General features: G+C 39.5%; 1 protein-coding gene across 1 annotated transcript in view; it reads left to right on the top strand.

The window, feature by feature from the left end:
• The window catches only part of C1QTNF7 (C1q and TNF related 7), a 138,512-nt gene that overhangs the window by 28,949 nt on the left and 83,354 nt on the right, over positions 1 to 26,209 (top strand). The gene's annotated exons all lie outside the window — the stretch shown is intronic.

Raw genomic sequence — 26,209 nt, 5'->3', positions numbered from 1 at the left:
GTTCCCTATTGTTTTCAGGAAAGAGTCCAAACAGCTGTCTTGGGACACAAGACTTCTTATGATCTTACCTCTTAGGTTCCATCACCTAACTGGCCTCACAAGTAATTTCCACTTTGGTCATAATGAACCATCTGAAATAACCCCCGTTTTTATCCTTGCTTTCCACCTCACACCTTCTGCTTGAGATATCCTCTAGGTTTAGAAACTGGTTTGGGGAGATTATCCAGAAATTACACAACTGGCAAAACCAGTCTTGGCTGCCTGACTCCGAAACCCATGCTGCCTCCCCAGGATCAGAATGAAAAACTGACACAGTCAACCTGATACTTTTCTAATTTATCTTGGTGCCATATTTAATCTTAGCATGGGCAAGTGAGTCACTTGAGCATTTACAAAGTTATCTGGAAGAGAAAGAAACCCCTGAAATACAGCCTGTTCCATTGACATATATACAGAAGGCCAAAATGATTTCAAAAATGTGTTTTTTCTTTTGGAGAGGAATGGTCCCGGGTATTTGGAGCAATATTTTAGCCAAAGAGTAAAGCCAAGTTCGCCAATCTATGTCCTGTGTGTCAGATTTCGCTAATCTGGCCCACTCTGACTTCTTCTCTTTCATTATAAGAAGTTAATATTGAATTTCAAAACCCACATGGCATAAATAAATTCCAGATGTCTTCCCAAATTCCTAAATCTCACATTAGAATAAGGAGAAACTTCACTGTATATGAGTAGAGGGTTACATTTTAATTCACTGAAAAGCCAAAAGGATCTCTGGGCAATTCTTCAGCCTTTATTTCACCAAGAAAACACATGAACTCTTTGGACTTTCTTAAGGAAATGAGTCCTCAAGATTCACAGCCCAGCTGTCTGACATATGTTCTGCTTTATTTCTCCCCTTAAGAGGTAAAATAACATCGTCATGAAATGCAGGGCCCTGGAGCCAGGCTACCTCAATTCCAATCCAACTGGGTGATTTGGGGCAAGTCACTTAAACTTTCTATTCCTCAGTTTTCTCATTTGGAAAATAGAGGAATAGAGAGGGATAATCATAGTACCTACCTCACAGGGTTGTTATGGAGATAAGTAACTTAATAATTTAAAGTATTCAGTACAGTGCCAGCCACACAGCAAAATGTTTGCACTCATTATTACCTAAGAGGTGTAAGTATGGAGAGCTGATGGAGCCCATCTTAATGGTTAGAAATTATTTTCCCTTCTTCTCCTCCAGATAAAAGGGCTTAATCCAAGGTTAAGGAGGCTCTCATCCTTCCGTGAGTGATTAATAATCTAACTTCAGATCCCAGACCTTTCCCCTCAGCCTGGTCCAGACCCAGACTTAGCTATCCGAGTCATCGTTCCTCAACCTTCTGCCTTAGCCATGCCATCCCACCAACTTTGCATCGAGGATAACTCCACTTACAAAAATGTAAAAGCTCTGTCCTTGGAGGATTTGTGGATGCAGTTTCACACCTCCAATTAATTATAGGAGATCATATATGTAAGACACCAAAGTACCGTAAGTGCTCAAAAAAATTATCATTTTCTTCCTTTTTTCCCCACCACCATTAATGTCTGATGCCTACGTTTGCAGAAACATTTAATTATAACCATGCAAGACCTTCAGTGATCATCTTTAACAGAGAATTTATAGTCCACATATCCTTTAGCATCTCAGTTTCACACCTCTAGACCATGCATCCGTGCTAGAAAGCAACTAGACAAAGAGTGCTATTTCATACATGACGTGTATTTTCACCTCTCAATAACAATGAAAGCTTGTGTAATATTTTAGTACGTACAGATCCCTTTCACATACATCACCTTACTGTGATATCAACTCTTTAAGTAGGTACTGATGTTGTTGTTGTTGTTATCGTTATCCTCATAATTTTGCAGTATGGAAAACTAAAGCCTAGACCAATGAAAAGACTTGCCCCAAATCCTGCAACTGGTAAGTGATTCAGTGGGGATTTGAAGCTGGATTCTCTGCCCTGAAATTCTTTGCTTTTCTTCTAGCAAATTTCACTGCTGAAGTTCTAAGATTAAAGAATGCAAGCCTTAAAAGAAGGCTTATGAACTCCTTGCTTGCATCACTTTCCATTGGATGTCCTTTTTTATTTTAAGCTCTGATTTTTGTTTTCTCTTATGTTGCCATGGTTGGCAAAATCAAGCTCAGCACAGTCATTCAGCCAGCTTGGAGCTGTTTCTGTAGGCTATCATGATTGTGTATTGGATGACTGGTTTAAAAAAAAAAGACATGTTTAATTGGTGTTTTCTTTCAAGCAGCATTTTGTTATACTGCAGCCAAATAATGCCTCATTTAGAAAGAAAAATGAACTATTCCAGAAAGTTTGTTCAAAAAAGAGGCCAAATCTTTTGCAACCATGAAGTATTATACACAAATCTGAAAATAGTCCATATTGAGAACAGGGTGGGAAGGTGAAGTAGAGCTGTGCCAGTCAAGAATGTCTGACTTCATGTATTATAACAGAAACTCAACTTCAGTGTCCTGGCTAAATAGGGGCTTGTGGTTCTCACCTAAAAAGAAGTGAGTTTAGAGGTTTGCAGTTAAGGGTTGGCACAATGGCTCCACAAGGTCATCAGAGACCCAGGTTCCTTCTACCTTTCTGCTTTTCCATCTTGGTATATGACTCTTTAGCAGGATCACAAGATGTCGAGTCTACATCAGTGTCATAACTGTCTTCTGCATGAAGGCAAAATACAAAGAACAAAATCTGAACAGGTGACACCAGCTGTCTTTCCCATTTTGGAAGTTTCCCAGCAACATCTTCCATCAACCTCTGTTTACATATTATTGTCCCTACCGGGTGGGTCACATGACCTTCAGTGACCACAGGGAGTCTGGGAAGATGGGTATTTACCAGGTGCCATTGCTGCCCCCAAACAGATGAAACCTCTGTTAGTAAGAAAGAATATCAAAATCGGCATTGAGAAGCAACTAACAGAGTCTGCCAAAAAGACTACCATTCACTGGGGTCCTGCAATGTGCTAGACACAAACTAGAACAATGCTAAAAAAGAAAGAACACTATCTTTGCATTAGAACTAAAGAAAATGATATCCAGAGAGATGTGAAATGTGAAATGCATTTTTCTCAGAAGATCTCCATGTGGATTTTTCTCATGTGACAATTCCTGGCACAGAATAGACACTCAAAAATGGTTTTAAATATTTCCCTTTTCTTTGTCTTCTCTTGCAAAGGAAATTAGAAATGCAGTACCAGCTTCCCCTTGGAGTGCCTTTATATCTGCATTGTCTAATTGATCTTGTTATGATCTAACTATAGCTACCGGTCTGGCCAGTGTGTCCATATCCCCAACCTCTGGCAAACACAGCACTGCTGACTTTGTTAGATCATGTCAAATTTTTCCTGCATGATATATTCTCTATTTTTGATTTTCTCTCCAGAGCTGTAATGATATTGTTTTCACTTGCAATGTCATCAGCTAAGACATAAGTAGCCTTTGGTTTGGTTTTTATCAGCATCTTCTTTTGCTTGGCACTTAGTAGGAGCTCAATGATATCCATTGAACAAATGAATCTCAGCTTCATCATTTACCAGGTGTGTGATCTTGGACAAGTTTCAGACCTACCATGATGAGAGAAAATAAATGCTTGTTTTAGAGATTTTTTATCATGCTGCAGCATTATAGCTGCAATAGCTGATGACTATAGCCTGCCACCAGTTAGTGAGGGAGGGAAATTCATGCAAAAGAGATGCTCAGCAGATAATGCCAAAGATATTTACTATAGAATAACATCCATGCTGTAACAAGACTCTTTTCTCTACCATTTGTTAAAATTAATAGACAATCCTGAATTATAATAGCCTCACATATAAAAAAATGCTAAAAAAATGATGCAGGAACTTCTCTAAATCCTACTCTGAGGTTTTTAGAGCATGTAGAGCACCACCATGGAAGGAAATGTTTTCCGAGCAAGCATCATTCTGTTGCATCAGTGGGCAAGTGCACGGGATGCCGATGATAAAAGAAAATACCCAGAATGCTTATCTCACTGACACAACTGCATTATAAATGCATTAAGTTTGAGTTATGGGAAACAATTAAACAAGCCCAGTACAGAGAGCAGAATGGGTAAAGAACCTCTCCTTTGTCAAAAATTGAATCTCTTGATTGTCAGTGAAAACCAAAGCTGGAGTAAATTTGGAAATCTGATATGTGATCGCCTGGAGGTTTATCCCTACTAAAATGTAAATTCACACCAGTGTTGAATGGGGTTTCCATCTTGCCTGACACACTTACGTATCAGACCTCTCTTCATAAAACATCCAGTGAAACTGGAATTTTGGAAGCAATAAGAAGGTGTTTGGCACCATATACAACTTCATACATAGGGTATGATTCATAACCTAGTGTCTTTTCAAGGCATTTGTTAGATAGCAAAAGGTAGCTCTCAAGAGATTTCTTTTTGTCAGACAGCATAAACAACTGGAAATATATTTGTGTACTTAAGAATCAAACAGACCTGGATTTGATTCCAGGTCTGCTATCTAATAAATGTGCAACACTAGGCATACTACTTATCACCACTGAGTTTTTTCCTCACCTGTAAAATGGAAATAATACTTAAGTTGAACCAAGTAAAATTGCCATATTTGAAGTCAAGAGAAGTCAAACATTGGTGATTTCATATGGTTCAGCCTGTACCTGTTTCACAGGACTGAGTCCAGCTTAGAAGAATAAGTCCATGAATGCCTATGAGTCACAACTCTACTGTTGCACGTGATAGGCACCCGACTCAAAGTAGCTTTAGAAAAAGGGAATATATATCAAATCACCAAAATGTACACTTCAAATATCTTTCCATTTTATTTGTCAGTTATATATTGATAAAGCTAGAATGTTTTTAAAAGGGGAGAGAATGCACTAACTCATGTAATTGGGCAATCTAGGAATGGTGCCACCTTCGTGCATGGCAGGATCCAGGGGCTCAGATAATGCACTGTATCCTCACTCTCTCTCTCTCTCTCTGCTGCTGTACCTCTTTCTGTGTCTGTTGACTTTGTCATGTATGGTGGACAGGATGACCAATGATAGTCTTCACCAGAAGCAAAAGGGACTGCTCTCTCCCAAAGGCTGTTTTTCTTGTGTTACATGTTCGGCCCTTAACTAATCACTGTTTCCATTGTGTCAGGTGCCAACTACTAGACTTGGTCCAGCTTGGTTGATTTTCTCACCTCCAGGGTGATGGCAGGAGCAAAGGGCACTATACATGAGAGCCTGATTAGAGCCACAAAAGATAGTGAAGCAGTACCCAAAGAATACTGGAGTATTAGACAGGAAGGGAAAAAATTGTCCACTACAGTATGTGCAACACTTATTACAGATCCTGGCACACAGAAGATGTGCTAAAATTAGCTGAACAGTTTCCTACACTATAGTCAAAGGACATAAGACAAAGTGAACAACTTTTCTCAGTTTGCCCAGGATTTTCTTGGTGTTAACAATCTATAAGTCTCACACCCTGGAAAATTCTTCAGTCCCATGCAAACCTTCCTGGTTTATCTAACATATCCCTGTTTTAAAACTGAAAGTCCCACATTGGGAAATCACCTCATTCCCAGGCAAACCAGGACAGCTGGTCACCCTGATCAAAGAAAGCACTTGTAAGTGTAAATCTTAACTGCAGTTGAGGTCTTGTTGGTCAGTTTATTAGTTTGTTGCATCAATAGAAGAATGACGTGCTATGGTACATCCAAAACCAACAAAATAGTAGGGGAATACTATTTCTATAGATAGTCCAATGGAAAAATGCATAGACCATGTGTTTTATTTAGAGGTACATGATCTGCTCCTTTGCTTTACATTCCCCCTCTCTTTTCTTTGTTTTTATTTCAGTGTTTTTCTTTCTCCCTTTTCCTCTTTCCTTTCATACTTTCCTTCCTTCCCATCTTCCTTCTCTCATTTTCTTCTTTTTCTTTTCATTTCTTGTTTGGCAACATATTCACCTTTCAAATAACATGTGATTTAGATTTGTTTGTGATCTTCAAAGGAGCTGTTATGTGTTGTCTGACTAAAACACAGCAGCCTCACTAAATACATTTATAGTGGTTAATCCACTCAGTAAGTGGAAACTTCACTGTTGATTAGGACAAGAAATGTATGTGCAATTACTGTGGGCTTGCTGAGCCAGCATGGTCATGATGCTGAGCATGAAGAATGAAAAAATTGGGGGGGAGAAAAGCAAAGCAGAGAAGATGGTGATGATTGCGAAATGAGTAGACTGGAGACTGGAAGAACTTAGATTGAATTCTTTCAAGGAACATTTTGGTTTAACTGTTTACATAGGGGTTGCATCTACTACTAATGGAAATTGCTGACATTTGGGAATTCTTTCTTCTTTTAAATCAATATTATCATTAATTAAGTAATGTAAACCAGGAAATCCTTCTTGGTTACAAACTATGCTTTGAAGCCAGGCCTGCATTTGAATGTTTTCAATCAAAATCTTAAAATAAAATTAGAAAGAAAGCAATGTCTAGTCTTTGAAGGAGAATTATCTTGAGGAAAACAGAGCCTTCTGAATTAAACTTTGGTGAGGGATGAGAATTTCGTTGCCGTTATTAAAGTGCTGAATTTCTAAAGAATTAACTCCATTTTGGAGGCAAATTCAAATGCTCCCTCATGACAGGGGTTCCATCCACAAGTCAGAGTCACATACTTGGGACTTCCACTACCTTTGGGTTTTCCAAATAACAGCATTCACATCAATTTCACAATTTTTGTCAATACATAGTACCACTTGTACCATTTATTTACATAACATTTTCCCACAAATTTACTTTTTTAGACTAAGATGATGTAGCCAATGCAGTTCATTAGGGCTCATGCATAGCAGTGTCCTGAGGAGCCAGGCTGACTCTCAGACTCTAATGATTTTTAAACTTTTGTGGGAAGAAAAGTATTATCACCCACAAGAAAAGCAGTATACTCTGGTGGCATTGAAAATGCTTGGAGCCTCACTACCTGATACTTATCTTGGTTTTACATTTTGGTAGCCTTGAGATTTTGGATAAGTGACTTTAATTTTCTATCCATATGAGTGTGAGGATTAATTAAGACAACGCCTAGAAATAATCAGTGAACAGTGCCAGAACTTAACAAATGTTAGTAAGGATTTCTTCTTAGTTCATTAGTAGAAAGAATGAAGGCTTGCATAGTCCTGTAGGGCAGATAGTTCATTTATTCTGGGAAAGCCAATTAAATGTGGAATGTAATGCAAAGGTTAAGTTCTGAAATAAGTGGTTTCAAGTCATTTCAATGCATTATGGGAAATATTTTTTAAAAAAATTTAAGTTGAAGCCAGAGGGTATCTCTGCAGATGAGGGCACTTTGGGAGGAAATGTATCTAGCTCCTTAGGGACAAACAGTGTTATAGTGTTTGTTGCTAAACTGGCTTCACCAAGACCAGATTTGTATCACTTGCAGTTATTGAATCAGAGGTAAGAATCTGAAGGGAAAAAAATATATTTTACCAAGATTTTGTGAGTCTCTTTGCACAAGTTAAGCTGATTAAGTGCCCAAGTGAAAAAACACAGCCCAGAGTTAGGGAGAGGCTGATCTCCCCTTCCTCTGCAGAGGAGCCAGCCTCATTTTGCTATCATAAGGATTTTTGATAATTTTTTAAACATTCTATTCTATATATGATTATTTTCGGAATGTAGGAAAGCTACTTTTAGTGTATTATTTTTTTACTCTGGCAGCCATATTGAAGATACATAATTTCTAATAGTCTTTTAAAACGTGTTTGCATTGTTTAGATGCACAATTGTATTACCTGTCAATAATAATAACTTTGCTTCCTCCAATCCAATTCCTATACCTCTAGTTTTTTGTTTCCTGTGTCATCACATGTAAATTATATTACCATTATTTAGGAATGATTAAAATAGTATTGTATTTTTGATCCACTATGATAAGGATGACTTTGAGAATATAACAATTAAAAGCCCAAGAAATAGCTAAAAATCTGTTGCAGTAAATGATGTAATGTGACAATGCCCTGGGCAAAGACAATGGGTAAAAAAAAACAGATGGAAAAAAGTATCAATGAGCAATAATTTTTTTTCATTTTTTTATTGAAGTATAGTTGATTTACAATGTTGTGTTAATTCCTGCTGTACAGCAAAGTGATTCAGTTTTATATATATATATTCTCTTTTAATATTCTTTTCCATTATGGTTTATCATAGGATATTGAATATAGTTCTCTGTGTTATGCAACAGGACCTTGTTGTTTATCCATTCTATATATAAAAGTTTACATCTGCTAACCCCAACCTTCCATTCCATCCATCCCCCAACCCCCTTCCCCTTGACAACACCAGTCTGTTCTCTATGTCCATGACCCTGTTTCTGTTTCATAGGTAGGTTCATTTGTATCATATTTTAGATTCCACATATAAGTGATATCATATGGTATTTGTCTTTCTCTTTCTGACTTACTTCACTTAGTATGGTAATCTCTAGTTGGCATCTATGTGGCTGCAAATGGCATTATTTCATTCTTTTTTATAGCTGATTAGTATTCCATTGTATATATGTACCACATCTTCTTTATCCATTCATCTGTCGATGGACATTTACGTTGTTTCCATGTCTTGGCTATTGTGAATAGTGCTTCTATGAACATAGAGGTGCATGTATCTTTTTGAATTATAGTTTTGTCTGGATATATGCCCAGGAGTGGTATTGCTGGATCATATGGTAATTCTATTTTTAGTTTTCTGAGGAATCTCCATACTGTTTTCCACAGTGGCTGCACCAACTTACATTCCCACCAACAGTGTAGGAGAGTTCCCTTTTCTCCACACCCTCTCCAGCATTTGTTATTTGTAGACATTTTAGTGATGGTCATTCTGACCTGTATGAGGTGGTACCCCAATGAGCAACATGTTAATTGCGTAAATAAATGTAAGAAACAAAACTTAACTACAAGGCTTTAAATATGAGATAACACCAGGAAATTATCCATCATACCAATCAGGATTCAGTTAGGTAAAATCACTCTAGGTAGGGATTCAAGATGAGAATCAAAGCCTTAAACAATCATTGAGAGAACTATAGAGAATCCATACGTAGGATCAAATTTCATTGACCTATACAACACACAAAGGAATCCATGCAAAAACTGCTAAAATCTGAATAAGTCCTGTAGTCTAGTTAATACTATTGCACTGATGTCAATTTCCAGTTTTGATCTCCTATTACAGTGATGTAAGATGTCACCCTTGAGGGAGGCTAGTTTTTGTTTTATTTGGTTTTTATGCAATTTTTCAACTTCCTCTGAATTATAATTATAAATTATTATTATATATTAAGTATAATAATATTATATATTATATTAGTATATTATATACACTAGTTGATTCATGTATAATTATTTCTAAATAAAAAGCTTTTTTTAAAAGGGGGCTGTAGAACCAACAATTGAAGAAAGAACATACTGTTTTGCTGGAAACCCAGAAGTGCAGGATTGCTAGGAAGCCACACTAATGTGTGATTACAGGATCTCACATAGAAGCTCCTGTAAACCTTGCATCAGTTGACTGTCCTCACGCTGCCTGCAACTGCCACCAAAGTATGTCCTCTTAGTCCATTCTGCCTTTCACATCCCTGTGAGTGCCCTCCTTGGCTGGCTCTGATCAGGGACCCTGATTGCAAGGGATTCTGGGAAATGTCGTTCCAGGCTCCAACTCCCTGGTCTGTAAGAGAGGGAGTAGAAAGGTCCAGGGATGGGTGATGCCAAGCTGAAAACATATACCCCAGCTCACTGATATTTAACAGATACTATAAATTTATAATCTAGTCTTTGAAAAGGGAATTAGAAGAAGGAAATTAAACAAAATTTTCAGTTTATAAATAAAAGAAATTCTTAAATAATTCAGTTTCCCAGCATAATTCCTTGGTATCTCTTCCAAGCTATCTTTGTACAAAATAATTTATAATAAGCAAGTTTTCATAGGATTTTTCCAGTTTTTAAAACAATTCCACATGAACTCTCTCACTGACCCACCAAACAATGCTGAGAAATAGATAATAATGAAAACACAAAATATTTATCTAACTCTTTTATTTATAGTATCACATTTCCTTGCCAGCCACCAACAAAAGTGTGCTCCTTGTAGTTCTCTGAAGAAAAAACACCATCTTTTCATGTCTTCGTGCATGTGGTTTCTTTAGCTGAGAATGTCTATCCCTGGTAACAAATTCCTCCTGGCAGGCCCTATACCTCTTCATACCCTGTCCCACCAAGGTCTTACTTCCTTTCTTTCCTGAAAGAGACTGAGTCTGATGGGATATGAACAGGCCTCCCCATCGTGCAAAGAGCCAGGCTGTGCTGCCCTTGCAGGAGTCCAGAGGTGGACAAGCAGGCCAGCAGGTGTGACACAAGATCTGTTCCTCATCTACACCTCCTTAGTCTAAGAATTCCATCCTTGATCAGTCAAATCTAGAACCCCCATGCAAAATAACAAGGAGAAGAATAAAATTGGTGGTATGCAGAAGAATTAATAAAGGTTCCAATTAGATGGAGCTCTCTCTCAGGCATATATGTGCCAGTCACATGACTGTAAAGGAATCTGTTAGCCTCTTTCTACTATTTATTTTCCTTGGTTCACCTTTTCCTACCCCTCCCTTCCTTCCCTGTAGGTCCTCCTGTTAGTGGTCTAATTGCTGCAGATACTTGGGAAAAACATCCCTGCCCTCAGGGAGTTTAAAAACCAGTAGAAAGACAAACATTATGCAAATTATCTTAGAAGTATTATAGCTATTGTAACAACTACTACAACTGTGAAGAAACATTCATGAAGTTTTACAAAAGGAAAAAAATTACAAAGGGGAAGTATAGGATAATATGTAAGAGAGAGCAAGGGAGAGCTAAGGTCGGTGAGGAGCAGGTCAAAGAAAGCTTCCCTGAGGAAGGAACACAAGTTGAGCTTGAAATGATGAGAAAAATGTACAACATAAAGGAGGCTGAGAAGAAAGCAGGGAGAAAACATTCTGGGCAGGCTCTCCACAGCTGTCAGACTAAACTCAGTGGGGACCCCAAGGGAAAAAACAGAGCTCCCTCTACCCCCTTTGCCTTCTCAAAGTGCTGTGGGTAACAATGTCCTGCCTCAAGGCGACTGAGCTGGGAATTAGCATGAAAGAGAAATAGAGGTTCCTGGCTCAGAATCAAGGAGAGAAAAAGAGGTGGAGGCAGAATGTGTCATGGAAAGAGCAGAGCTTTGGTTACCACAGTTTACATTTGGACACGGCCCCTTATTGGCTTTGTGACCTTGGAAAGGGAAATATCGACTATCATAGTTGTGAGGATTGACTGAGAACAGAAACAAGCAGGACCTTATGCCCGGTAAGGGCTCAATAAATGTTAGTTCTCTTCTCTCACTTTCTCCAGGTTCACTATGGACTGAATTTGTGTCCTCCCCAAAATTCATATGTTGAGACCCTGACCCCCAATGTGAATGAATCTAGAGATAGGATCTTTAGGAAGTAATTAAGGTTAAATGAGGTCATAAGGGTGGGGCCCTGATCCAAAAGGACTGTGGCCTTATAAAAAGAGGAAGAGAGAAAGAGATCTCTCCTTCTCTCCATTGTGAGCAGACACAGCAAGAGGCAGTCTACAAACCAGGGAAAGGGCTCTCCTCAGAACCTGACCATACTGGTTCCTTGATCTCAGGTTTCCAGCCTCCAGAACTGTGAGAAGATAAATTTCTGTTTTTGAAGCCACCAGGCTATGATATTTTGTTATGGCATCTCAAGCCGACTAAAACGAGGCTCACTTAGAAAATTGCTCTTATAGATGATCAAGTGCAAATCTTAATTGCAATGACATTTAAAGAATAGATTTATGAAAGGGCAAAGGAAGAGGTGGAATAACTAAACATGATCTGGTTTGGGGCTTGAGCAATTTAAAACATGAGGCTGACCTTGATTCATTTGGTGTTTGGTTGTGACGACTTCCAAAACAAAGATCCAGTCTGTGTCAAGACTTCAGATCCTTTTCCATGTGATTGAGCAAAATGTTTTCTCCTTGCTTTCATTCTTACTGTTGCATGAGAAATGGAAGGACACTTAAACTCTAAGAAAACCAGTAGTGGCCAGCATGGGGAGACAAGTGTCAAGAGCTGGGATGACAGGGAAGAAAGGTGAAATATACTCCTTAAAAGGAGAAGAACAAAAGGCCAAGGACCCAGGATCTCAGACATTAAGGGCTGTGAGCCAGTGCCACAGATGAAATGGGAAGTGCTGGTTGCACCACCCCATCAACAATGTGTTCTGTGTGAAGTGCTGTGCTGAGTGCTGGCAAACACTGCTTTCCAATTTCAAAGCCTGCACAGGCTGATAAACACCATCTCAATGAAGACCTCATTTGAATTTCACCACAGCAAAAGTAGGTGAGCACAGCAGGACAGGGATCATGTCTCCAGAGATGACCCTGTGGTTTGGAATATTTAAATGGGGCTCCCCTTCCTGGTAAGTGTTAGAGGCAGAGTGGCCAAGCCTTGATTTTCTGTTTCCAGACCCAGTGTCCTTTCCATAGCAAATGTCAAGACTTGCTCTACCTAGTCATCTGATCTTGACCTGGTTTTCCAAGGTCAAAATTTTCTCCATGCCCCATACCATTTTCCAACCAATATTTTCCTTTTCCACCAAGGTCACTTGATGGTTTCTTCTAGAACAGAATATAATATTGGTGGAACATGAGAATGGAAAGGAGAAGAGAAGTGTGTAATTTGGGCCAGGTTGATAAAAGTCCATCATATAGTGTAATTGCTTTCATCTTTGATGATGCTTATTCATAGAGATCATCATATTGTATGACCAAGCAAGGAGAGCTATTATTAGGATTCCCATTTTGCAGCTGGGTAAACTGAGACACAGAAGAATTAAGGACAGAAGTATCCAGTGACATGTGTCCTAAAGATCAAGAGCCAGACCTCAAAATTTTGTACCTGTCTCCACCTACCTGTAGGGGACAGAGTTCTGGTTTGACTGCCAGGAGGGCTTTTGTTTCCAATCCTTCCCATCACAGCCTGTGCGATCCTGGTCAAGGCCTGTCACCACTCATCTTGATCTTCCTCTGTAAACTGAAGGGGCTGGATGGCCTGGTCTCTAAGAATATTCTCTAAAGTGGCTCATGAGAAAACAATCACAACCTGCCCTGAAGACCCATCAAAGGTGCCCCTGATTTCCCCCAGCAAGAAATATAAGATGCTGTCCAACTTGAATTTTACACTTTTAGAGCAAATATTGTCTAGACTCTTTGTGCTGTTTCTCAAGTGTGATTCGGGGAGTGAGTCAACTGATAGAGGAGGAGATTTATTTTTGCTTGTGAGGTTCACAAACTCTTCTTTCAGGCTCTATCGAAACATTGGGAGGTCTGTGTAGGCCATGACATCTCCACACAGCGTGGGCCTGGCTGGTTCCTCTCCCCCTGCCTCTGCTAGAAGCCTGGGAGGATGCTTTGGAAATGAATCAGGAAATTACTTATCACTCTGAAGCCCCAAAGAGCTATGAGTCCTCCTCACTGCCAAAGGGAGGGGGATTTCAAGTGAAAACTCCACATCTGTGTGCAGTAGAGTTCAAAGACTCAAACTGTTGGAAGGTCTTGCAAGCGATGTAAGTAAAGATCCCTCTCTCCTGATTGAAATGAACCTCTTCATTCTTTTTTTCCTCCCAGAGATGAGTCATTTGGCTCACGCTGGTGTTACTCTTTCTCTGTTCTTCGCTGAGGTTTGGGGGTGTTTACTGACCTGGAGTTTCTCAATGAAACATCTCCTCTGGGGGCAGCTCACGTGGAACAGAAGAGAGAAAGCAAAAGTCAGAATCGGCTTTGCCTGGGTTAGTTTTGAAAACAGCCCTTGACTTGGCAGATATGCTCTCTCATGGCTATAGATCTATAAACAAGAGGAGTAAGAGGCTGATGTGCACACTTGTGGGAGCAAACAGAAGGAGCTCCATCGCCTCCCCTGAAAAACAGAATGATCATTGAGTCAGTGGCTACATAATTCAAGCTGAAGGTTTTTCCTTTGTTTTGTAGGCTTTAAATACAGGAAAAAGAAAACATTAAAGCTCTTACTGTCTTGTGGAGATTTCCTTGTAGCAGTATAAACTGTGCACTCAATTTACTTTTGGTTAAGGGTGCTGATTTATTTACTGTTTATTTTATTAAATAAATGTGCCCATAACTGCATATAGCTTTGGAAATGACAATGCATTCATTGCAATATATGTGTGTAAATATCTAGACTGCATTGGTAAAACTACGAGTTTGAATTAATAGTAATTTTATGAAAGGATTGCATAGTTTCATAAATAATGCATTGTTCTAGAACGTGTCTTTTATGACTATTTTTTAACATCTTTATTGGAGTATAATTGCTTTACAATGGTGTGTTAGTTCTTGTTTATAACAAAGTGAATCAGCTATATAAATACATATATTCCCATATCTCCTCCCTCTTGGGCCTCCCTCCCTTTCCCACCCCTCTAGGTGATCACAAAGCACAGAGCTGATCTCCCTGTGCTATGTGGCTGCTTCCCACTAGCTATCTATTTTACATTTGGTGGTGTGTATATGTCAATGTCACTCTCTCACTTCATCCCAGCTCACCCTTCCTCCTCTCTGTGTCCTCAAGGCCATTCTCTACGTCTGCGTCTTTATTCCTGTGCTGCTCCTAGGTTCTTCAGAACCTTTTTTTTTAGATTCTATATATATGCGTTAGTATACGGTATTTGTTTTTCTCTTTCTGAGTTACTTCATTCTGTATGACAGACCCTAGGTCCATCCACCTCACCACAAATAACTCAATTTTGTTTCTTTTTATGGCTGAGTAATAGTCCATTGTGTATATGTGCCACATCTTCTTTATCCATTCATCTGTCAATGGACACTTAGGTTGCTTCCAAGTCCTGGCTATTGTAAATAGAGCTGCAATTAATATTTTGGTACATGACTCTTTTTCAATTATGTTTTCTCAGGGTATATGCCCAGTAGTAGGATTTCTGGGTCATATGGTAGTTCTATTTTTAGTTTTTTAAGGAACCTCCATACTGTTCTACAAAGTGGCTGTATCAATTTACATTCCCACCAACAGTGCAAGAGGGTTCCCTTTTCTCCACACCTCTCTAGCGTTTATTGTTTGTAGATTTTTTGATGATGGGCATTCTGACTGGTGTGAGGTGATAACTCATTATAGTTTTGATTTCCATTTCTGTAATGATTAGTGATGTTGAGCATTCTTTCCTGTGTTTGTTGGCAATCTGTATATCTTTGGATAAATGTTCATTTAGGTCTTCTGCCTATTTTTGAATTGGGTTGTTTGTTTTTCTGATACTGAGTTGCATGAGCTGCTTGTAAACTTTTGAGATTAATCCTTTGTCAGTTGCTTCATTTGCAAATATTTTCTCCCATTGTGAGCGTTGTCTTTTCGTCTTGTTTATGTTTCCCTTTGCTGTGCAAAAGGTTTTAAGTTTCATTCCGTCCCATTTCTTTATTTTTGTTCTTGTTTCCATTTCTCTAGGAGATGGGTCAAAAAGGATTTTGCTATGATTTATGTCATAGTGTGTTCTGTCTGTCTTTTCCTCCAAGAGTTTTATAGTGTCTGGCCTTACATTTATGTCTTTAATCCATTTGGGGTTTATTATTGTGTATGGTGTTAGAGAGTGTTCTAATTTCATTCTTTACATGTAGCTGTCCAGTTTTCCCAACACCACTTATTGAAGAGGCTGTCTTTTCTCCATTGTATATTCTTGCCTCCTTTATCAAAAATAAGGTGACCATATGTGCGTGGGCTTATCTCTGGGCTTTCTATCCTGTTCCCTTGATCTATATTTCTGCTTTTATGCCAGTACCATACTTTCTTGATTACTGTAGCTTTGTAGTATAGTCTGAAGTCAGGGAGCCTGATTCCTCCAGCTCTGTTTTTCTTTCTCAAGATTGCTTTGGCTATATGGGGTCTTTTGTGTTTCTATACAAATTGTGAAATTTTTTGTTCTAGTTCTGTGAAAAATGACTTTGGTAGTTTGATAGGGATTGCACTGATTCTGTAGATTGCTTTGGATAGTATAGTCATTTTCACAATATTGATTCTTCTAATCCAAGAACATGGTATATTCCTCCATCTGTTTGTATCATCTTTAATTTCTTTCATCAGTGTCTTATAGTTTTCTGCATACGGTTCTTTTCTCTCCTTAGGTAGGCTTATTCCTAGGCATTATTTTCATTTTGTTGCAGTGGTAAATGGGGATGTTTCCTTAATTTCTCTTTTAGATTTTTCATCATTAGTGTATAGGAATGCCAGAGATTTCTGTGTATTAATTTTTTATCCTGCTACTATACCAAATTCATTGATTGGCTCTACTAGTTTTCTGGTAGCCTCTTTAGGATTCTCTATATATACTATCATGTCATCTGCCAACAATGACAGTTTTAGTACTTCTTTTCCAATTTGGATTCTTTTATTTCTTTTTCTTCTCTGATTGCTGTGGCTAAAACTTCCAAAACTATGTAAAATAATGGTGGTGAGAGTGGACAACCTTGTCTTATTCCTGATCTTACAGGAAATGTTTTCAGTTTTCACCATTGAGAATGATGTTTGCTGTGGGTTTGACATATATGGCCTTTATTATGTTGACGTAAGTTCCTTCTATGCCTACTTTCTGGAGGATTTTTATTGTAAATTGGTGTTGAATTTTGTCAAAAGCTTTTTCTGCATCTATTGAGATTATCATATGGTTTTTCTCCTTCAATTTGTTAATATGGTTTATCACATTGATTTGCGTGTGTTGAAGAATCCTTGCAATTCCTGGGATAAAACCCACTTGATCATGCTGTATGATCCTTTTAATGTGCTGCTGGACTCTGTTTGCCAGTATTTTGTTGAGGATTTTTGCATCTATATTCATCAGTGATATTGGCCTGTAGTTTTCTTTTTTTGTGACATCTTTGTCTGGTTTTGGTATCAGGGTCATGGTGGCCTGATAGAATGAGTTTGGGAGTGCTCCTCCCTCTGCTATATTCTGGAAGAGTTTGAGAAAGATAGGTGTTAGCTCTTCTCTAAATGTTTGATAAAATTCGCCTGTGAAGGCATCTCGTCCTGGGCTTTTTTTGTTGGAAGATTTTTAATCACAGTTTCAATTTCAGTGCTTGTGATTAGTCTGTTTATATTTTCTATTTCTTCCTGGTTCAGTCACAGAAGGTTCTGCTTTTCTAAGAAATTATCCATTTCTTCCAGGTGGTCTATTTTATTGGAATATAGTTTCTGGTAGTAATCTCTCATGATCTTTTGTAGTTCTGCAGGTTCAGTTGTTACTTCTTTATCATTTCTAATTCTGTTGATTTGAGTCTTCTCCCTTTTTTTCTTGATGAGTCTGACTAAAGGTTTATCAGTTTTGCTTATCTTCTCAAAGAACCAGCTTTTAGTTTTATTGATCTTTGTTATTGTTGCCTTCATTTCTTTTTCATTTATTTCTGATCTTTTGTTTATGATTTCTTTCCTCTGCTAACTCTGGGGTTTTTTTTGTTCTTCTTTCTCTAATTATTTTAGGTGTAAGTTTAGGTTTTTTATTTGAGATGCTACTTGTTTCTTGAGGTAGGATTGTATTGCTATAAAGTTCCTGCTTAGAACTGCTTTTGCTGCATCCCATAGGTTTTGGGTCATCGTGTTTTGATTGTCATTTGTTTCTAGGTATTTTTTGTTTCCCTCTTTGATTTCTTCAGTGATCTCTTGGTTATTAAATACTGTATTGTTTAGACTTCATGTGTTTGTATTTTTTACAGATTTTTTTCCTGTAATTTTTATCTAGTCTTATAACATTGTGGCCAGAACAAATACTTGATACAATTTCAATTTTCTTAAATTTCCCAAGGCTTGATTTGTGACCCAAGATAAGATCTATCCTGGAGAATGTTCCGTGAGCACTTGAACAGAAAGTATATTCTGTTGTTTCTGGATGGAATGTCCTATAAATATCAATTAAGTTCATATTAATGTATCATTTAAAGCTTGTGTTTCCTTATTTATTTTCATTTTGGATGATCTATCCATTGGTGAAAGTGGGGTGTTAAAGTCCCCTACTATGATTGTGTTACTGTCAATTTCCACATTTATGGCTGTTAACATTTGCCTTGTGTATTGAGGTGCTCCCATGTTGGGTGCATACATATTTACAATTGTTATATCTTCTTCTTGGATTGATCCCTTGATCATTATGTAGTGTCCTTCTTTGTCTCTTATAATAGTCTTTATTTTAAAGTCTATTTTTTCTGATATGAGAATTGCTACTTGAGCTTTCTTTTGTTTTCCATTTGCATGGGATATCTTTTTCCATCCCCCCACTTTCAGTCTGGATGTGTCCCTAGGTCTGAAGTGGGTCTCTTGTAGACAGCATATATACGGGTCTTGTTTCTGTATCCATTCAGCCAATCTATGTCTTTTGGTTGGAGCATTTAATCCATTTACATTTAAGGTAATTATTGATATGTATGTTCTTATTACTATTTTCTTAATTATTTTGGTTTTCTTATTGCAGGTCTTTTCCTTCTGTTGTGTTTCCTGCCTAGAGAAGTTCCTTTAGCATTTGTTGTAAAGCTGGTTTGGTGGTGCTGAATTCTCTTGGTTTTCATTTGTCTGTAAATGTTTTAATTTCTCCATCGAATCTGAATGTGATCCTTGCTGGGTAGGGTAATCTTGGTTGCAGTTTTTTCCTTTTCATCGCTTTAAATATGTCTTGCCATTCCCTTCTGGCCTGCAGAGTTTCTGCTGAAAGATCAGCTGTTAACCTTATGGGTATTCCCTTGTATGGTATTTGTTGTTTTTCCCTTGCTGCTTTTAATATTTTGTGTGTGTGTTTAGTTTTTGATAGTTTGATTAATATGTGTCTTGGCATGTTTCTCCTTGTGCTTATCCCCTATGGGACTTTCTGTGCTTCCTGGACTTGATTGACTATTTCCTTTCCCATATTAGGAAATTTTCAACTATAATCTCTTCAAATATTTTCTCAGTCCCTTTCTTTTTCTCCTCTTCTTCTGGGACTCCTATAATTCAAACATTCATGTGTTCAATGTCCCAGAGGTCTTTGAGACTGTCCTCAATTCTTTTCATTCTTTTTTCTTTATTCTGCTCTGTGGTAGTTATTTCCAATATTTTAGCTTCCAGCTCACTTATCCTTTCTTCTCCCTCAGTTATTCTGCCATTGATTCCTTCTAGAGCATTTTTAATTTCATTTATTTTATTGTTCTTCATTGTTTGTTTGCTCTTTAGTTCTTCTAGGTCCTTGTTAAACGTTTCTTGTATTTTCTCCTTTCTATTTCCAAGATGTTGGATCATCTTTACTATCATTACTCTGAATTCTTTTTCAGGTAGACTGCCTATTTCCTCTTGTTCTGGTGGGTTTTTACCTTGCTCCTTCATCTGCTGTGTTTCTCATTTTGCTTAACTTACTGTGTTTTGGGGTCTCCTTTTCGCAGGCTGTAGGTTTGTAGGTCCCGGTTTTTTTGGTGTCTGCTCCCAGTGTGTACATTTGGTTAAGTGGGTTGTGGAGGCTTCCTGGTAGAGGCAACTCGTGCCTGTGTCCTGGATCTTTTCTTTCTGGTGGGCAGGACCACATCCAGTGGTGTGTTTTGCTGTGTCTGTGACCTTATTTTGATTTTAGGCAGTCTCTCTGCTAATGTGTGGGATTGTGTTCCTGTCTTGCTACTTGTTTGGCACAGGGTGTCCAGCACTGTAGCTTGTTGGTCATTGAGTGGAGCTGGGTCTTAGCCTTGAGGTGGAGATCTCTAGGAGAATTTTCGCTCTGTGATATTACATGGAGGTGGGAGGTCTCTGGTTGACCGATATCCTAAACTCGGCTCTCCCACCTCAGGGGCACAGGGCTGACATCTGGCCAGAGCACCAAGACCCTGTCAGCCACACGGCTCAGAAAAAAAGGGAGAAGAAAAGAGAGAAAGAAAGAAAAAAAACATAAAATAAAGTTTTTTAAAAATAAAAAATTTTAAATGTTATTAAAAATTAAAAGTAATTTTAGAAAAGAAAGAAAGTAGAGAGCAACCAAACCAAAAAATAAATCCACCAAGGATAACAAGCACTAAAAACTAAACTAAGATAAATATAGATCAGAAACTAGTCAGCTGCATACAGAAAACCCCAAGTCTATAGTTGCTCCCAAAGTCCACCGCCTCAATTTTGGGTTGATTCTTTGTCTATTCAGTTATTCCACAGATGCAGGGTACATCAAATTGATTGTGGGGATTTAATCCACTGTTCCTGAGGCTGCATGGAGAGATTTCCCTTTCTCTTCTTTGTTCACACAGCTCCCGGGGTTCAACTTTGGATTTGGCCCCGCCTCTGGGTGTAGGTTGCCTGAGGGCTTCTGTTCCCCCGCCCAGACAGGACGGAATTAAAGGAACAGTTGATTCGGGGGCTCTGGCTTACTCAGGCCAGGGGGAGGGAGGGGTACGGAATGCGAGGTAAGCCTGCAGCAGCAGAGGCCAGAGTGACATTACAACGGCCTGAGGCACACCGTGTGTTCTCCGGGGAAGTTGTCCCTGGATCACAGGACACTGGCAGTGGTAGGCTGCACAAGCTCCCAGGAGAGGAGGTGTGGATAGTGACCTGTGCTTGAACACGGGCTTTTTGGTGGCTGTAGCAGCAGCCTTAGTGTTTCATGCCCGTCTCTGGGATCCGCGCTGATAGCCGCAGCTCGCGCCCGTCTCTGGAACTCGTTTAGGTGGTGCTCTGAATCCCATCTCCTTGTGCACCCTGAAACAATGGTCTCTGCCTCTTAGGCAGGTCCAGACTTTTCCCGGACTCCCTCCCGGCTAGCCGTGGCTCACTAGCCCCCTTCAGGCTGTCTTAATGGAGCCAACCCCAGTCCTCTCCCTGGGATCTGACCTCCGAAGCCGGAGCCTCAGCTCCCAGCCCCTGCCCGTGCTGGCAGGTGAGCAGCCCCTCTGATGCTGGTGAGTGCTGGTCGGCGCCAATCCTCTGTGCGGGAACCTCTCCACTTTGCCCTCCGCACCCCAGTTGCTGTGCTCTCCTTCATGACTCCAAAGCTCCCACCCTGCCATCCCCTCTCTCCGTCAGTGAAGGGGCTTCCTAGTGTGTGGAAAGTTTTCCTCCTTCACAGCTCCCTCCCACAGGCGCAGATTCTGTTCCAATTCTTTTGTCTCTGTTTTTTCTTTTTTCTTTTGCCCTACCCAGGTACGTGGGGGAGTTTCTTGCCTTTTGGGAAGTCTGATGTCTTCTGCCAGCATTCAGTATGTGTTCTGTAGGAGTTGTTCCACATGTAGATGTATTTCTGATGTATTTGTGGGGAGGTGATCTCCATGTCTTACTCCTCCGTCATCTTGAAAGTCCCCCTTTACGTGTATTTTAAATTAGATTGTGGTTAAGGGCTGAGAAGTAATTGCAGGAATGTAGCTCACTTAAAAGAAATAGTTCTGTTTCGATCAACCTCTGTTCTGCGAGTCCCTACAGCTTCACCAGGACCTCATGTCCTTTTCCAGGGTCCCTCATCTAGAACCCTATGGCTGCAGGGAATATGTGTGATGCAGTGAATCATAAGGTGGAGGGATGTATGTCTGGAATGTGAACAGAAATTCTTCAAATATTGGGAAACATTTACTGAGCATTTGCCATATTTTTGACTGTCTACTGGCCATGTGTCATGTGGTCTTTGGAGAAGGTGGCTCACTGGTAAAGAGTAGTGTCTCTGCAACCAGAGCACCCGGGGACACATGCCGAGTAGCCTCTGTGTGACCCAACGTTGGTTATTTAACTCCTCTGTGCCTCAGTTTCCTTTCCATGAAATAAAGGTAATAATAGTGGGGTTCGCATGAAGCTTGAGAGTTAATGTAAGTGAAGTATTGTTTTCGTCTCACATATATGAGAAACTGAGGCTAGCAGTAGCTAAGTAAAATGCCCATGGCAGCACAGGTGATGGCTGGCAGGGCTGGATTTGGGAGTAAGTGATCCAGCTTTATCATAATGGAGGAAGTCCACATTTCTAACCACTGTCTCCTTCCCTTGTGTTGTTGGGTTCTTTCACATGCATCTTTTATCCATCCCTCTTTGTCTCTTGAAATAGTCTTTGTTTTAAATCTATTTTGTCTGAAATGAGAATTGCTACTCCAGCTTTCTTTTGATTTCCATTTGCATGGAATATCTTTTTCCATCCCCTCACTTTCAATCTGCATGTGTCCCTAGGTCTGAAGTGGGTCTCTTGTAGACAGCATATATACGGGTCTTGTTTTTGTATCTATTCACCAGTCTACATCTTTTGGTTGGAGCATTTAATCCATCTACATTTAAGGTAATTATTGATATGTATGATCCTATTACCATTTTCTTAATTGTTTTGGGTTTGTTATTGTAGGTCTTTTCCTTCTCTTGTGTTTCCTGCCTAGAGAAGTTCCTTTAGCATTTGTTGTAAAGCTGGTTTGGTGGTGCTGAATTCTCTTAGCTTTTGCTTGTCTGTAAAGGTTTTAATTTCTCTGTCAAATCTGAATGAGATACTTTCTGGGTAGAGTAATCTTGGTTGTAGGTTTTTCCCCTTCATCACTTTAAATATGTCCTGCCAGTCCCTTCTGGCTTGCAGAGTTTCTGCTGAAAGATCGGCTGTTAACCTTATGGGGATTCCCTTGTATGGTATTTGTTGTTTTTCCCTTGCTACTTTTAATATTTTTTCTTTGTATTTAATTTTTGATAGTTTGATTAATATGTGTCTTTGTGTGTTTCTCCTTGGATTTATCCTGTATGGGACTCTCTGTGCTCCCTGGACTTGATTGACTACTTCCTTTCCCATTTTAGGGAAGTTTTCAACTATAATCTCTCCAAATATTTTCTCAGTCCCTTTCTTTTTCTCTTCTTTTTCTGGAACCCCTATAATTCGAATGTTGGTGCATTTAATGATTTCCCAGAGGTCTCTGAGACTGTCCTCAATTCTTTTCATTCTTTTTTCTTTATTCTGCTCTGCAGTAGTTATTTCCACTATTTTATCTTCCAGGTCACTTATCCGTTCATGGCCTTCTAGGTAAGTGTTCTTGACCATGGGCCGTGAGGATTTCAGACTAGGAATCTGAAGCTCAAAGACGTGAAGATGTAACCCAAAATCATACACTTAGAAATTAGCAGGGCTGGGGGTGAAGCACAGATTTTTGAAGTCCTGTGCTCTTTTCACAACCCCATCCTCTGGACCGGGTCAGGGCCATACTGCCCCCTGCAAGGGAGAGTGAGCTAGTGAAGTATGATTATGTTTGTCATTCAGGAGGCCTTTCCTCTGTGCCTCATTAACTAAATAAAGCAGGTCCCTGGGTCCCTGTGTTAATCATTCACCAGAGGATTCAGATCTGCGTCAAAGTTTGACAGTCACTCTGCTCAGCATGTTTTGTAATCTGGGAAAAATGGATTGTGGCATCCCATATGACCTTCACCTGAATGAGGTGAAAAGTTCTGTTAAGGACAAGAGATGGAGCACTTTCCCCCATTCAAATTTTTGGATTTCCCTGTGGTCAGAATCAACATTATTTCAGAGTGATTTACTGTCTTGTTTCTATCCCAGTGTTTTCCTCATCTTTCAGTACATGTGACCTTCTAAGCCCTGTGACCATCTGAACTTCTTGTCATAAACCCCTTTGATTGCATCGGGCTTCAGTGTCAGCAGATGGGTAGATTTCTTTTCCTTTGTAGGCCTTTTATTATAAGTCAGTACAACTCAGTGGAATTCACCACTGTGTTAGAAGAGCATGAGCTGTTTCTATAATCTGAGAAAATTACTCAATGAACTTTACACAGAGAAACCAGCAACATAGAATATTCACAGTGCTGAATAAAACATAATCAGATTGATTTCTCTGGAGATTAGGGCGGCACAGAGACATACAAGACAACAGTGAGATGTCAAAACACATACCGGGAAGTCCAGATACCTCAAAGGGAGGTCACGGAAGGTGTGGTAGAGCAGGAACCATTGAACACTGGAAATAATTTCCAGTGTTGGCCAGCTTCAGGATTTGAAGTGAAATATCCCTGGCTTTGAATCCTGGCTTCACCACTTTCTAACTCCAAGGCTCCAGGTATGTCATTTACCTCTCAAGCGTGTGTAACAGACATAAACAATCAGCATAATATCCAGCATAGTAGATGCCCAATGAACAGAAGTTCCTTTCCTCCCAGTTCTGGTCCATTCAAGCAACAAATTTTTATTGGGCACCTACTATGTACTAAGTATCATTCTAGATACAGTAGTGAACAAGAGCCCAGGTCTCTGCCTTCATACCTTTAGAGGAGGAGTCAACAGAATTATAAATCAGAATGTAATTTGGAAGACTGATAAATGCTATGAAGAAAATAAAATGTGGTCATGAGACAGAGTAACTACAAGCGTGGGGAAGGGGATACTTCTTTAGCTAAGGTGGTCTGGGATTGCCTCACTGAGGAAGTGGTAGTTAGCACAGTCATGGATCATAAGAAAAACACCAAAGCCATGGTTAAGCCACTAACTCACCACATGACACTAACCAAGTCATTGAAACTTGTTAGGTCTTGGTTCCATCACCTCCAAACTGCAGAGGTGGAGGAAATCTATGGGGCTTCTGTTAGTACTGAAAGTGGGTTTTGTCGGTTCCTTTCCCTGTGTTAGGATCTTATGCCATGAGTGATTGTATAAGAACAAGAAAAACAAAATCCCTGAACCAAACTATACTACAGTTATTTCATTCTTTCATTCCATTCTCTGGGTTTTTTTCAAAAAGTTTTTCTTAACAAAGATAAATGAATAAGTCCTAAGTGAATGACGATTAATTAGTGATTCCTTTTAAAACGCTCAAATCATCACAATTCCTAGGGATTACATTGCTGGAAAAGACAAGAACCACTGTACGGCAGATTTTTAGAGATGAATTATGTGAGCTTCCCAATGACTTCATGTGTGGCTTCAAGTCTGAAATTGCACATATGTCAGTGGAGCCAAGACGCAAAGCTGCCAGAAGTTGGCTGATCCAACACTCTATTAGCCAAGAATCATGTGCATGGCTTTAAGAAACAATCCATGGTCTGAAATGTTTCCTTTCTTAAAATTGTGCAGCAGACCTCACTTGGGGCTGAGACAGCATCCATCCAATGTGAAGGTCACAGTGCAGATAACTTGTACCAGAGGAGTCTTTGTCTCCCAATCCACCAAATATTTGTGGTCAGAGTATTGTTGGCTGGAACAATCCAGATGATTGTCTAATTACTCCATTTTGCTGTTAGCACCATGGTATAAACCCCAATTATGGATTGACAACTTTTGTATGCATGGCAACCTAAAATGTATAGGTCAATGTTTTCGATTTTCAAATACTGATATTTGGTGCATAATTTATAAAAATGTGATCTCTCCAAATTGCTAACACATTTTTTTAAATTGTTTTGAAAACAAGGTCCAATGTTAGAATCCAAGCACTGAAAAATAAGAGCAAAGAGGATGAGATTAGGACTTTGAATTTAATTAACTGGTAGTAGAGAGTTATGGGCAATTCAGGGATGCTCCTTGAAGCTCTAAAGCTATTGTAAGCAGTGAGCTGCTGTCCAGTAGGGAGAGCAAGGTAGGAGAGAACTACTATTGGATACTCACTATTTTTTTTTTTTTTTTTTTGGCTGCGTTGGGTCTTCGTTGCTGCGTGCGGGCTTTTCCTAGTTGCGGAGAGCGGGGGCTACTCTTCGTTGCGGTGCACAGGCTTCTCATTCCGGCGGCTTCTCTTGTTGCAGAGCACGGGGTCTAGGTGCACAGGCTTCAGTAGTCGTGGCTCATGGGCTTGTTGCTCCGTGGCATGTGGGATCTTGCCAGACCAGGGCTCGAACCCATGTCCCCTGCATTGGCAGGCAGATTCTTAACCACTGCACCACCAGGGAAGTCCTGTGTACTCACTTTCAATGCAAATGATATTCCAGCATTTTACATACATTAGCTCCTTGCCACAATCCAAGTATAGTGTGGCTATGTCTCTGCTTATTTTACAGATGAGAAGCTGAGGCTCAGTGTAGTTAAGTAACAAGTTCACCGGCTAGGAAGTGGAAGAACTACAACTTGAATCTAGGGCTGCCTTACTCCACAACCAACCAACTTGCCGCTCCACTACTCTGCTTTAGAAAGATAAAGGGCTTTTTATTCCCACATGCA

The sequence above is a fragment of the Grampus griseus genome (genome assembly GCF_964374135.1).
Source record: "Grampus griseus genome assembly, chromosome: 4".
Classification (NCBI taxonomy): Eukaryota; Metazoa; Chordata; class Mammalia; order Artiodactyla; family Delphinidae; genus Grampus; species Grampus griseus.
The sequence above is the reverse complement of the archived record's forward strand: the minus strand, read 5'-3'. Positions and strand labels throughout refer to the sequence as shown.